Source organism: Castor canadensis, chromosome 14 (genome assembly GCF_047511655.1).
Source record: "Castor canadensis chromosome 14, mCasCan1.hap1v2, whole genome shotgun sequence".
Lineage (NCBI taxonomy): Eukaryota > Metazoa > Chordata > Mammalia > Rodentia > Castoridae > Castor > Castor canadensis.
Genome location: NC_133399.1, coordinates 34644180 through 34659532, shown reverse-complemented (window position 1 = coordinate 34659532; position 15353 = coordinate 34644180). Strand labels below are relative to the sequence as shown.

Sequence of the window (15353 nt, the reverse complement as noted above, 5' to 3'; positions counted from 1 at the left end):
AATAGGTGCAGTGTGTGTGTGTGTGTACTAGTAGGAGGAGGGAAGGTGAATGAAGGAGATGAAAGTGTGGGAATATGGTTGATGGATTTCATATACTTATATGAACTTATAGTACAAAGAAACCTCTTGCAATTGCTTTAAGTGGGATGGGTACGTGTGTGTGTAGGGGAGGAGAGGATGGGGGTGATCATGTACAATATAAGCATAATTGGAATTGTCACTGTAACTCCTCCCCCTGTATAATGAATATGTCTTAACAAAAATTTTATAATAAAAAATAAAACTTAAAAAAAGTCAGCTGTGGAAAACATACAAAAGACAAACACTACTGTACAAAAAGGGAAAGATAGGTTCAGGTTTAATAACTGTGGGGAACTTAAATACCCCACTCTCCAATAGATAGCACACACACACACACACACACACACAAACAGTATGAGCCCCCCAAATTAACAAAGAGATGTTAGAGTCAAACTGTACTACGCAACAAATGGATGTAACTGACATTTGCAGAATATTCCATTTATCAACAACAGAATACACACTTTTTTCAGCAGCACATGGAACTTTTTCCAAAATAGATCATATTTTAGACCATTAAGCAAATTTTAAAAATACAAAAAAGTCAAAATAATTTCTTATATTTTAATAGATAGTAATTGAAAAAATTAGAAATTGAAAGCAAGAGAAACTGTAGAAATGACAGAAACACATAGAGATTGAAAAATACACTTCTGAATGATCAGTTGTCATTTAAAAAATCAGGAAGGAAATTTGAGAATTCCTAGAATCAAACAAAAATGAAGACACAACTTGCCAGAACACTTGTAATGCAGAAAAGGCAGTTTTAAAACATTTTTTATTTTATTCATATGTGCATACAATGTTTGGATCATTTCTCCCCCCTCTCCCTCCTCCCCTCCCTTAACCCCTCGTTACTCCCCCTAACCCCTCACTACCCGGCAGAAACTATTCTGCCCTTATCTCTGATTTTGTTGAAGAGAGAGTATAAGTAAAACCACGCTAAGATTCCACCTCACCCCTGTTAGAATAGCCATCATCAGCAACACCACCAACAACAGGTGTTGGCGAGGATGCGGGGAAAAAGGAACCCTCTTACACTGTTGGTGGGAATGTGGACTAGTACAACCACTCTGGAAAAAAATTTGGAGGCTACTTAAAAAGCTGGACATCAATCTACCATTTGATCCAGCAATACCACTCTTGGGGATATACCAAAAGACTGTTACTCCAGAGGCACCTGCACATCCATGTTTACTGTGGCACTATTCACAATAGCCAAGTTATGGAAACAGCCAAGATGCCCCAGCACTGACGAGTGGATTAAGAAAATGTGGTATCTATACACAATGGAATTTTATGCAGCCATGAAGAAGAACGAAATGTTATCATTCACTGGTAAATGGATGGAATTGGAGAACATCATTCTGAGTGAGGTTAGCCTGGCTCAAAAGACCAAAAATTGTATGTTCTCCCTCATATGTGGACATTAGATCAAGGGCAAACACAACAAGGGGATTGGACTATGATCACATGATAAAAGTGAGAGCACACAAGGGAGGGGTGAGGATAGGTAAGACACCTAAAAAACTAGCTAGCATTTGTTGCCCTTAACGCAGAGAAACTAAAGCAGATACCTTAAAGCAACTGAGGCCAATAGGAAAAGGGGAACAGGTACTAGAGAAAAGGTTAGATAAAAAAGAATTAACCTAGAAGGTAACACCCACGCACAGGAAATCAATGTGAGTCAATGCCCTGTATAGCTATCCTTATCTCAACTAGTAAAAACCCTTGTTCCTTCCTATTATTGCTTATACTCTCTCTACAACAAAATTAGAAATAAGGGCAAAATAGTTTCTGCTGGGTATTGGGGGGGAGAGGGAGGGGGCTGAGTGGGTGGTAAGGGAGGGGGTGGGGGCAGGGGGGAGAAATGAACCAAGCCTTGTATGCACATATGAATAATAAAAGAAAAATGAAAAAAAAAAGAGAGAGTATAAGCAATAATAGGAAGGAACAAGGGTTTTTGCTAGTTGAGATAAGGATAGCCATAGAGGGAGTTGACTCGCATTGATTTCCTGTACGTGTGTGTTATCTTCTAAGTTAATTCTTCTTGAACTAACCTTTTCTCTAGTTCCTGGTCCCCTTCTCCTACTGGCCTCAGTTGCTTTAAAGTATCTGCTTTAGTTTCTCTGTGTTGAGGGCAACAAATGCTTTCTAGTTTTTTGGGTGTCCTACCTATCCTCATACCTCCCTTGTGTGCTCTCACTTTATCATGTGATCAAAGTCCAATCCCCTTGTTGTGTTTGCCCTTGATCTAATGTCCACGTATGAGGGAGAACATACGATTTTTGGTCTTTTGGGCCAGGCTAACCTCATTCCGAATGATGTTCTCCAATTCCACCCATTTACCTGCGAATGGTAACATTTCATTCTTCTTCATGGCTTCATAAAATTCCATTGTGTATAAATACCACATTTTCTTAATCCATTCATCAGAAGTGGGGCATCTTGGCTGTTTTCATAACTTGGCTATTTTCATAACTTGGCTATTTTCATAACTTGGCTATTGTGAATAGTGCTGCAATAAACATGGGTGTGCAGGTGCCTCTGGAGTAACCTGTGTCACATTCTTTTGGGTATATCCCCAAGAGTGGTATTGCTGGATCATATGGTAGATCAATGTTTAGATTTTTAAGTAACCTCCAAATTTTTTTCCAGAGTGGTTGTACTAGTTTACATTCCCACCAGCAGTGTAAGAGGGTTCAGAAAAGGCAGTTCTTAGATGGAAGTGCTTACATTTTAAAAAGCAGAGAGGTTTCAAGTAAGTAATCTAAAGATGCATGATCTTTACATCTTATGGTCTTTGAAAAACAAGAACAAGCCAAACCCAAAATTAGTAGAAGGAATGAAATAATAAATATTAGGCTAGAAGTGAATGAATGGAATAAAATAACTATACAAAATGCCAATGAAACAAAGAGTTGGTTCTTTCAGAATAAATGAAATTGACAAAACCTCAACCAACTACCCAAAAATAAGACACCTAAAAACTAGCTAGCATTTGTTGCCCTTAACGCAGAGAAACTAAAGCAGATACCTTAAAAGCAACTGAGGCCAATAGGAAAAGGGGAACAGGTACTAGAGAAAAGGTTAGATCAAAAAGAATTAACCTAGAAGGTAACACCCACGCACAGGAAATTAATGTGAGTCAATGCCCTGTATAGCTATCCTTATCTCAACCAGCAAAAACCCTTGTCCCTACCTGTTACTGCTTATACTCTGTCTACAACAAAATTAGAAATAAGGGCAAAATAGTTTCTGCTGGGTATTGAGGGGGGGAGAGGGAGGGGGCGGAGTGGGTGGTAAGGGAGGGGGTGGGGGCAGGGGGGAGAAATGACCCAAGCCTTGTATGCACATATGAATAATAAAAGAAAAAAATACCCTGAAAAAAAAAAGAGAGGGAGAGATCCAGCTTCATCTAAAAATTAGAGACGAATAGGAGAATATTATAACAGATACCAGTGAAATTCAGAGGCTCATTCAGGAATATTTTAAAAACTTACATTCCAATGAATGGGAAAATCTAGAAAATATGGAGAAATTTCGAGACACAAATGACCTGCCAAGAGGGTACAAACAACTTAAAGGTATCTATAAAAGTGTAGTGAGATTAAACTAACAATTAACAGCTCCCAACAAAGAATAGAACAGGACCAGATGGATTCACTGTTGAATTCCACCAAACTTTTAAAAAGAACTAACACTAATCCTCCTCAAACTATTTTATAAAGGAGAAAGGAAAGAAACATTACTGAATACATTCCATGAAATTGATTTTACCTTGATACCAAGACCAGACAAGGACATAACAAAAATTGTAGACCAATTCCTTGTTGAATATAAACACAAAAATTCTTAATAAAACACTTGCAAAGTGAATTCAACAACACATTAAAATATCACACACCATGATGAAGTTGAATTCATTGCAGGGATGCAGAAATGGATTTTCATATGCAAATCAATAGCATAACATACCAAATAAACAGAGCCAAGTTCAAAAATCACTTGATCATCTCAGTAGAGTCAGAAAAAGCATTGGACAAAATTTAACATCTTTTCATTCTATAAGTCCTGAAGAAACTAGGAATAGAAGGAACATTACCTCAACATACAAAAGGCTACATATGACAAACCTAGCTAACATTGCACGTATTTGGGAAAAACTGAAAGAATTTCTTCTAAAATCAGAAATGAGACCATGTGTCTATTCTGTCCACTCTTATTCAATGTATTGTTTGCATTCTTATCCAGAGCAAAAGGGCAAGAGAAAGGAGTAAAAGGGATACAAATAGGAATGAAAGTCATTAAACTATCCCTATTTGCAGTTTATATGATCCCATACTAAAAAGATCCTAAAGACTCCAGTAGAAAACTTAGATCTTATAAACACTGTCAGGAAAGCAGCAGGATTCAAAATCAGTGTACAAAAAACCAGTAGCTTTTCTTTATAGCAGTAATGAACATGATGAGAAATATATTGGGAGAATAATCCCATTTACAACAGCTTCGAAACATTCAGAGGAGAAGACCTAACCCAGGATGAAGAAGATCTCTGCAATGAAAACCATAAATCTCTGAAGAAATTGAAGAAGACAGTAGAAAATGGCAATATCTCCCAGGTTCATCAATTGGCAAAATTAATATTGTAAAAATGGCTGTATTACTGAAGGCAATCTGTAAATTCAACACAGTCCCACAAAAATTCCAATGATATTCTTCAGAGAAATAATAAAAAGAACCCTTAAATTAATATGGAAGCACAAAAGAGTAAAAAGAGAAATGTTGGAGGTCTCATAATACATGGCTCCATTTTATACTACAGAGCTACAGTAACAAACTCAGGATGATGTGGGCACATGAACAGACAGGTATGCCAATGCAATTGAATGGAGGACCAGGAAATAAACTCACTCAGCTTATTTCCCTGCAGGGAACATCCAACATTTCACATCTAAATGACAGCATTTCCTATGCTCCATCAAGGAATCAATGAGAAGGTACTGTGTATGAGGAACCAGATAGTGAATCTGTTGGTGTCTTGATCTTGAACTGCTCAGCTTCCTGAGTTGTGACAGGTAGATTCATGTTGTTTACAACCCACCTGGTGTATGATATTTTATTATTGGTGCCTGAGCTGATTAACACTCAAGTCTCAATTCTTCCTTAACATTCTTAAAAAACCAGACAATTCTGGATACTTTTTAGTATGCATACAGTATTATATTTAACTAATCAATGCATTCGACAAATGTTTATCAAGTGCCTACTGCATTTGGTTAGGTCATTTTTATGCTGGCAATGGGTCATCCCAGATCATGAGAACTTAGATTGTGAGGCATTTTGAGAGTGAGACTTTTTTTTTTAAAAAAAAAAACATAGGCACCACTAAAAATGTAATGATATAAACTTATGAATACATATATTTGAAAAAGATTATTAAAAAGTAATCAAAATTCATCACTTCCCAATTATGCTACTGCATTTTGACATGAAATGATTTTTTTTAAGGAACTGGGGTCTCGTTATGCTGCCAAGGCTGCCCCCAAACACTTGGTTTCAAGTAGTCCTCCTGCCTGAAACTTCTAAGTAACTGAGATTATAGGTAATTAGAAGGCAATGCAACATATCGCCCTGTTGGTTGATATGATCTCGCCCTTAATTTAAGGTAAGGCTTTACTATATCTTTTTTTTACTATACAGCCTAGGGTGACCTCAGTCTTTCAATCATCCCACCTCAGTGTCATGAGTGATGGTATTGTAAGTGTGCAACACTGTGTTCAGCATTTACTGTCTTTATGGTGAGCAAACTGTTCTACTATACATCTATTTCCAGCTCCACATTCAGCTGATGTCAGCATGGTTGTTTGTAACATGCCATAATGAGGAACTGGAAAGCATCAGAATTTCTATCCCCTTTCTTTAGGAGCATAAGTTTCCTGCTTTTGTGAAATTTATGCTTTTGAGAGACTAAAACAAATACTCTTTACACTTTTTTGGTGGAGTGATGGATATTGAACTCAGGGCTTTGCACGTGCTAATTCCATCCACTGCCACTGAACTATACTTCTAATTCCTATACTTATTTTTTTTTGATGGTATTGGTGCTTGAACTCAGGGCACTCTACCACTTGAGCCAGTCCACCAGCTCCCATTCCCTACACTTTTATAAGTATTTTATCAAGAAATTTCTAAGCTTTCCTCAAAAAGCTAATCTCTCAGAGAATCAACAATCCATTGAATAAATGGGCAGAGGAACTGAAAACACAACTTTCAAAAGAATTACGAATGGCCAATAAACATGGAGAATGCTCAACATCTTTGGCCATAAAGGAAATGCAAATCAAAACTACACTGAGATTCAGTTCACCCCAGTCAGAATGGCTGTCATCAACAACACAGCAATAAATGCTGATGAGGATGTGGGGGGAAGGAACACTTCTACACTGTTGTGGGAAAGTAAACTAGTGCAACCGCTGTGGAAAGCAATATGGATGTCCTTCAAAAAATGAAAAAGAAAACTACTATACGATCCAGTGATACCACTCCTAGACATATACACAAGAAATGTACTCCAGGATATGATAGAGCCATTTGCACACCCATTTTTAAAATTATATTCATATGTGCATACGATGTTTCGGTCATTTATCCTTCCTTCCCCCTGCCCCCTCCCTTACCCACCTCCCTCCTTTAACTCCCTAACCCCTCGCTACCAGGCAGAAACCATTTTGCCCTTATCTCTAGTTTTGTTGAAGAGAGAGTATAAGCAATAATAGGAAGGAACAAGGGTTTTTGCTGGTTGAGATAAGGATAGCTATACAGGGAGTTGACTCACATTGCTTTCCTGTGCATGTGTGTTACCTTCTCAGTTAATTCTTCTCGAACTAACCTTTTCTCTAGTTCCTGATCCCCTTCTCCTATTGGCCTCAGTTGCTTTAAAGTATTTGCTTTAGTTTCTCTGCGTTGAGGGCAACAAATGTTATTTAGTTTTTTGGGTGTTTTACCTATCCTCCTACCTTCCTTGTGTGCTCTCGCTTTATCATGGCACACCCATGTTTATTGCAGCACTATTTATAATAGCAGAACTTTGGAAGCAACTTAGATGCCCCACAACAAACAAATGAATTAAGAAAATGTGGTATATATGCACAATGGAATTTTATTCAGTCATGAAGAAGTATGAAATTATGTAGTTTTCAGGTAAATGGATTGAACTGAAGAACTTCATGGTAAGTGCAGTAAACCAAGCTCAAAAAATCAAAGGTTGAATGTTTTCCCTAATATTTGGAAAATAGGCCTATAAGGTAAATGTATATCTAGAAACATATGGTGACAGAGAGAATAAAATCTTATTAGTGAGTCCATCTGAGGGGGCAATGGGAGGTGGGAGAGAGAAAGAAAATGCTAGAGAATGAAAAATATTGAAACAATATCTTACTGTATTGCACTGTACAGTAAGATGTTGAATATTAGGGAAGCATGGTGATAGAGAATGAGTAATTTATGGAGGAGAGGGTGTTAATTTGATAAAAGCATAATATATACAGACCAGAAGTATCAAGACAAACTCCCCTTGGACTATCAATATACACTTAATTAAAAAGATGAAAGAGAGGAGGAAAAAAAATCAATCTTTTCCTGAGGTGGGTACCAGTTGGAGGAGGGGTGAATACAAGGAAAGGGGGAATGAAGTTGTATATGGTGGATGTGTTTTGTATCCATATATGAAAATAAAGAATGAAACCTGTGGAAATTGTTCTAAGGGGGTGGGGGGAAGAAAAGAAGGGGAGAATGATGGAGGGGGTAAATCAAACTAAGACATATTTAAATACATATGTAAATATCACAATGTATCCTCCTGTACAACTATTATATGCTAATAAAATCATAAAAGAAAAGAAATTTGTAAGCTCCCATTGGAAGAAAGGATCAACTGTGTTGACAGAGAGACTACATTTTCCAGCCTCCGCATATGTGCACTCGTGTTCTTTCTCCTGATCCATCCCTTCCCCCTCCCTTCAAGCTAACTTAGCTTAATGAACATTCCTCCAGAAAGCCTTCTTTGCCCCCCTTTCCATGTGTCTCTGAGAGGTAGGGTGGGTGGTGAAAAATTTCAGACTCTTGATGTGTCCCTATTTCGTGAGATAGAATTGACCACTGAATATCTGGAAGTGAGCAGAGTTATGCAGAAAGCAATCTTCCTCCCTTCCTTCTTTTCTCTCTCTCACTCTCTCTCTCCTTGCTCTCCCCCCCTTTTTTTTACAGTCCAGAGTCTCTTTTTTTGCATCCTTAATGCCATAAATTCATAGTATCTAGGTTCCAGAAGCTCAGACTCCTTTCTATTGATGCTTACAAAGTGTGTTTCTCTGGTTGGAGTAGGCTGGTGCTTCAGTTGAACCCAGGTTCCTTTTTCTTTGGCTTCCTTCTTTTACTGATCATATTCCTTTGGCCATTTCAGGAAGCTATCTTGGCTCTTAGAGTGATTAATATGCTCAATGCACGCATTAATTCTCTTACTAAGAGTCTTGCCCTTAGCTTGTTTGTGCACAACCATGCCAACAGCGTGCTGGGTAACATTGTAGACTCTTCCAGTTTTGTTCTGGGGCGTTCCCTTTTGAAGATAACCCATTCCCTTGGTATCTACAATATCATCCTTCTTGAAATTTGTATGTGTGCAGCCAAAGGAACAACTCCATGTTTCATAAAAGGCCTAGAAAACACATATCGGGATCCTTTCCTTTCTTCCTTTGTATTTGTCATTTTGGCGAAGATGGTGGTTCTGTCTGAAAGGCAGACAACAATATTTCTGTATGCATGCTTAACTCACAGTTCTTAATGAGACTTTCCTTGAAACTTTCAAAAACAAAAACAAAAACCTTGAAGCTAGTGAAGGAAAGAGCAGGGAATATACTGGAATTAATAGGCATAGGCAATGACTTCCTAAATAGAACACAAATGGTTCAGTAACAAAGAGAAAGGATAGAAAAACGGGACTACATGAAATTAAAAAGCTTCTGCACAACAAAAGAAATGGTCTCTAATTGAAGAGGCCACTAGAGAATGGGAGAAATCTTTGCCAGCTATGTATTACACAAGAGACTGATAACCAGAATATTTAGGAAGCTTAAAAAGCTAAACTCCCAAAAGCTTCTGCTCAGCAAAAGAAATGGTCTCTAAACTGAAGAGCCCACCCACAGAGTGGGAGAAAATATTTGCCAGGTACACCTCAGACAAAGGACTGATAACCAGAATATATAGGGAACTAAAAACACTAAATTCTCCCAAAATTAATGAACCAATAAAGAAATGGGCAAGTGAATTAAACAGAACTTTCTCAAAAGAAGAAATTCAAATGGCCAAAAAACACATGAACAAATGCTCACTAACCCTAGCAATAAAGGAAATGCAAATTAAAACCACACTAAGATTCCACCTCACCCCTGTTAGAATAGCCATCATTAGCAACACCACCAACAACAGGTGTTGGCGAGGATGCAGAGAAAAAAGGAACGCTTTTACACTGCTGGTGGGAATGTAAACTAGTACAACCACTCTGGAAAAAAATTTGGAGGCTACTTAAAAAGCTAGACATTGATCTACCATTTGATCCAGCAATACCACTCTTGGGGATATACCCAAAAGACTGTTACTCCAGAGGCACCTGCACATCCATGTTTATTGCAGCACTATTCACAATAGCCAAGTTATGAAAACAGCCAAGATGCCCCACTTCTGCTGAATGGATTAAGAAAATGTGGTATTTATGCACAATGGAATTTTATGCAGCCATGAAGAAGAATGAAATATTATCATTCTGAGTGAGGTTAGCCTGGCCCAAAAGACCAAAATCGTATGTTCTCCCTCATATGTGGACATTAGATCAAGGTCAAACACAACAAGGGGATTGGACTTTGATCACATGATAAAGCGAGAGCACACAAGGGAGGTATGAGGATAGGTAAGACACCCCAAAAACTAGATAGCATTTGTTGCCTTCAATGCAGAGAAACTAATGCAGATACTTTAAAGCGACAGAGGCCAATAGGAGAAGGGGACCAGGAACTAGAGAAAAGGTTAGTTTGAGAAGAATTAATTTAGAAGGTAACACACATGTACAGAAAAGCAATGCGAGACAACTCCTTGTATAGGTATCCTTATCTCAACTAGCAAAAACCCTTGTTCCTTCCTATTATTGCTTATATTCTCTCTTCAACAAAATTAGAGATAAGGGCAAAATAGTTTCTGCCTGGAAGTGAGGGGTTGTGGGGGAGAGGGAGAGGGTGGGGTGGTTAAGGGAGGGGGTGGTGGGAAGGGGGAAGAAATGACCCAAACATTGTATGTACATATGAATAATAAAAAAAAAGAGATAACTCCTTTCCAAAAAAAAGAAAAAAAACTAAACTATCAAAAAATCAATGACCCAATAAAGAAATTGGCAATTGAACTGAGCAGAACTTTTTCAAAATAAGAAGTCCAAATGAATTAAAAAAACACATGAAAAAATGTTCACTCTCCTTGGCCACAAAGAAAATGCAAATCAAAGCCACACTAAGATTTCATCTCACTCCTGTTAGAATAGCTACTACCATCAAGAACACCACCAACAACAAATGTTGGCGAGGATACAGGGAAAAAAGGAACTCTCATACACTGCTGTTGGGAAAGTAAGCTAGTACAACCACTATGGGAAATAGAACTGCCATATGATCCAGCAATACCACCCTAGGGATAAACGCAAAGGAATGTAATTCAGGTTACAATAAAGTCACCTGTATGGTGTTTATTGCAGCGCTATTCACAATAAGCTAATCTCTGGAAATAGCCAAGTTGCCCCCTTACTGACAAATGGATTAAGAAATGTGGTATTTATATACAATGGAATTTTATTCATCCACAAAGAAGAATGAAATTTTGTCATTAGCAAGTAAATGGATGGAACTGGAGAACATCATCTTAAGTGAAGTTAGCCAGGTTCAGAAGGCCTAAAGCAGAATGTTTTCTCTCATATGTGGAATATAGGTCTAACATAAATTCAGCAATATTATTAAAAATAGGTCACACTAAGAGGAGGTCACATATGAGAGGGGAAGTGTAAAAAAAAGGAAGTTAAGAAGGTGAATATGCTAAAATGAATGTGGAAAGGGTAAATAGATGCAAGAAGTAAGAGTTCTGAGTAGGGACAGCATTTGAGCAAAGCCTGTGAGGGGTTACTATTATTATTATTATTATTTTGTGGTGGTTCTGCCTGCCTAGGAAGGGGCCAATTGAGGTGGCATAAGAAGAGTTCACTCTGAGGAATGCTTATGTCTAAATGGACATTAATCAGATCAGGATCCAGTTCTAGACCACTGTCTTCACTGATAATTACACAGCTATGAACTGAATAGAACATGACCTAATGTTTACAACCTGCAAATATCATCTGCTGATCATTCTTTTCTAGTTGGAAAGCATCAAAGATATTCCTTTCTAAAATATCAGTCCTATAGTGGAGAAAATAAAGACCCTCCAATGTGTCATGTGTATTCATATGCCAAAACAAAATTTAAAAATATGCAAATTTCAATGAAAAAATAGAAAAAGAAAATAGAGATCAGTATGTGCAAGCTTTATCCTAGAAAAATTAGGTGCATGTATGGTGTATATAGTCTCAAGAAATAAGATAGTTTCAGGGACAATATGGACAAGAAAACAAACCAACAAGCACAACAATGCCATAAAATCAGCTGGTCTTTCAGGTAAAATGAAATCTTAAAAAAAAGAAGGTGAATGTGGTTGAGGTACTCTTTATACAAGAATGAATATAGAATCTTTAAACCTGTTGAAACTACCATATGAAAGAGACTAAGGTAGGAAAAGAAAAATAGAAGAGATGAACAAATTTGGGCTATAATACATATATACATGGAAGTGCCACAAGGAATCTCCCTGTGTAGCTATCTTAAATAAGCAAAAATGTCATTTTGTTTCTCTTTTACAAAATTGGAGAACCTGGAGGCAGAAAAGGTTCTGCCTGGGGGGCTTGGTACCAGTGGGACGGGCTAGGAGTTGGGGAGAGGTTGTGGGAGAGTGAATATAGTGTAAATACTGTGTACACATGTACGTAAGTGGAAATATGATTCCTGTTAAAACTACTCCAGGAATGCGGGGAAGAGGGCATGAAGGAGAATGGTGGAGGGAGAGGATTCAAGTATGATATGTTTGATGTATTGTAAGATATTTTGTAAATGCTACAATGTACCCCCACCCAGGCTAACCAATGAAAAATTTACCCATTTTATTTGAATGAGCCACTACACACAATCAATGTCTTTAACTTTGGGTACTGATTCTGGAAGTGATGCATGAGTTTATTGTTCATGCTGTTTGAAGTGACTGAATCTCACTTTTAGAATTCAGGAAAGATTGGTAGATATACTAAATCATAGAAATATAAAATAGTACTGGTATGCTCTGTGACACTCTGATTTGATCTCAGTTCATGCCATTCTAGGCTTTAGTCCAAGACCTCAGCAACTGCATTCAAATCCTTGGAAATTCTCCAGTGTCCTGGTAGTCAAGGATATTTCTGTTGATGACCTTCTTCAGGTCCCCATCAGTTCTCTGTTCTCAGTCTGTAGGTAAAGGGGTTCAGTATGGGTCCATTACTGAAGAAGTTTACTCCTTTACAGCAGTGCAGACAGAGGAGGAACATTCATAGACCCCAATTGTGGCACCATAGAAGACAGCTACCACAGAGAGGCGGGAGCTACAGGTAGGAAAGGCTTTTTTCCAGTGACTTGCAGAAGGGACCTCATGATGGCCACAAGGCTGTGAGCATAGGTGGCTAGGATGTAGGAAGGGTATGACTATTACCATCCCTACCATGATGAACACAAGGGTCTTGTTCACTGATAGGTCCATCTCTATGTAAGTCAGAGAAGAAGGATCAGGTCCCAGAACTAGGGCTGGCAGCTCATTGTTGCTACAGGATGTGCCATTAGCCAGATTTGGGTAAAGGAGAAGAAGCAGGAAAACACCCATGGGCCACCACCCAGCAGTCCACAGAGGCATAGGCTCATGACAAATGGCCACAAACCTGTCATAAGCCATTATGGCTATTAAGACACTGTACATGAGGCCAAAGAAATGGAAAAAGGACATTTGGGTGAGACAGCAAGGATGATAGATGGACTTGGTCCTAGTTGGATGTTTACCAGCATCTTGGGATAGTGTTGCTGGTGAGGCAGAAGTCAACCAAGCAGATGTTGACCAGGAAAAAGTACACAGGAATGTGGAGCTGGAAGTCTGAGATGATGGCCATGATGATCAACAAATTCCCCAAGACAGTGATCATATATATGCAGATGAAGAGAAGCAAGGAGAGTCTCATGTTCTGTGTTTTCTGCAACTCCCAAGAGGATAAATTCAAATGTGCTCATCACTTTCTGTAGTTCCATGTGCCTTATCCTCTGAAAGTATAAAAATAGTAACTTACATCTTTCAAGAATTGGTGTTAGAACATCTCTTGAATATTTTCATTTCATACAAAGATTGTGGGAGTGGATTATGTATGAAACCTTGCATAAAGAAATGCTTAAGGTTACATTTGAGCATAAGAAAACCAAATCTAGAAAAAAGTGATATCTAAGGAGTGATGTCAGCAAAGAAGTTGGTATTTAGGTAGAAAAATCAGAAACAAAACATTGAGTCACAAACACATAATTGTTAAGAGAATGTGCATGTAAAGAAGGTACATGAAATACTAGACAGCTGATAAATACTATACTTAGTCATCAGGGAAATGCAAGTCAAAACTGCACTGAGATACCCTCTTACCATATTTATCATGACTATTATTAAAACAAAGCAAAACAACGAACAATAAGACTGAAAAAACCAAGAACCCACCCCCCCCAAAATTCCCCAAACAAAAACTAAATGCTGGCAATGATATGTAGAAAAAGGAAGTGTAACGTACTGTCAGTGGGAATCTAAATTAAGTGTAGCCACTATGGAGAAAATATGGGTGCCCCTCAAGAACTAAATATAGATATGCTGTATGATCTAACTGTACCACTTCTAGTATACCACATGGAAATGAAGTCAGCATACAATGGACAAACCTACATTCCCTTGTACATCGTACTATTCATACAAGGCAGGATATGGATTCAGGGAGAGAGAAAAGACTGGGATTAGAGATGCCCAGCATTCTTCCGTGACTCCATGAATCTGAATCAAAATACCAGGTGTGTTCCTGTGGGTGAGGAGAGGTGAGTGGTATGGTAAACCAAGGGAGGACAATAGTGAGAAATAAGTAGACAGAGCTTGGGTAATCCAGAAACATTGCAGGTTACATTTGTAAAAGAAGGCAAGGACACTACTGTCGAGCACTAAGCCACATGGTAGAAAAGGGGAGAATCCCCCACTAGAGCTACAAGCCAAAGAGAAACGTATATCCTCCTTGAAGTTTCCCACACCTGGATAACTGGCACTCTGCAGAAATAAAGTTTAAGATGGGAGGTCAGCATCCTGTGCAACAGATGCCTGAGAACTGGCCCTTGTACTTCGTGCCTCACTCCACTATGGCTTCTTAGGAGAGGTCTTACAGACACACCTCTCCCCTGGGGAGAACAGAAGAGCTCACAATTTTATATCTCAAAGGCCACGTACACCACTCACTAACAAGTCACCAGCTTGGTAATCAGTGTGGCTACAGGAAACTACTTAGGTTTGGATTCAGATTCACAGATACAAAATGACTTAGAGAATGCAAGCTGTGACTCAGAGCTGCTGTGGGCCAGGAGCTTCCAGGAGGTAGGATCCATATGATCAAGGAGCCACCAGGAACCAAGAGCCAGCACAGCCAGAAGGGAACCATTTGTCATACCATGACTAGAGGAGACACACAGGCTGCACTGAGGGTAAAAACATCAGGGGAGCTGAAGATGGCAGGCAGGGGACTAGCGATTGGAAGGAAACACCCACTACTCTGAAGAGAAATAGCTTGCAAACAGCCCTTTCTGGTCTAACCTGTTTGGATTTCAGAGGGGAAAGACAGCTGTCCCATGTACAAGAGAAACTAACAAAGACATGCCTAGGGGTGGGGGAAATCCATCGTCCTCCTCATCAAAGAAGAAATATTGACTCATTGCTTCATTGTTCTTTGTGTATTTGGAGCCTTCAAACTTCTACCTCCTAGTTCTTGGCAAAACATATAATAGGTAATTGTGGTTCTCAACATGCCATAGTACACTTTAGCTCATTACTCCTGTTTAACTGCTTTT

General features: G+C 38.6%; 2 pseudogenes; both read right to left on the bottom strand.

Annotated features, from left to right (window-relative positions):
- Window positions 1-8308: 8308 nt before the first annotated feature.
- On the bottom strand, window positions 8309-8844 carry LOC109702956 (large ribosomal subunit protein eL21-like; annotated as a pseudogene).
- Window positions 8845-12606: 3762 nt separating this feature from the next.
- On the bottom strand, window positions 12607-13523 carry LOC109702954 (olfactory receptor 1M1-like; annotated as a pseudogene).
- Window positions 13524-15353: the final 1830 nt, after the last annotated feature.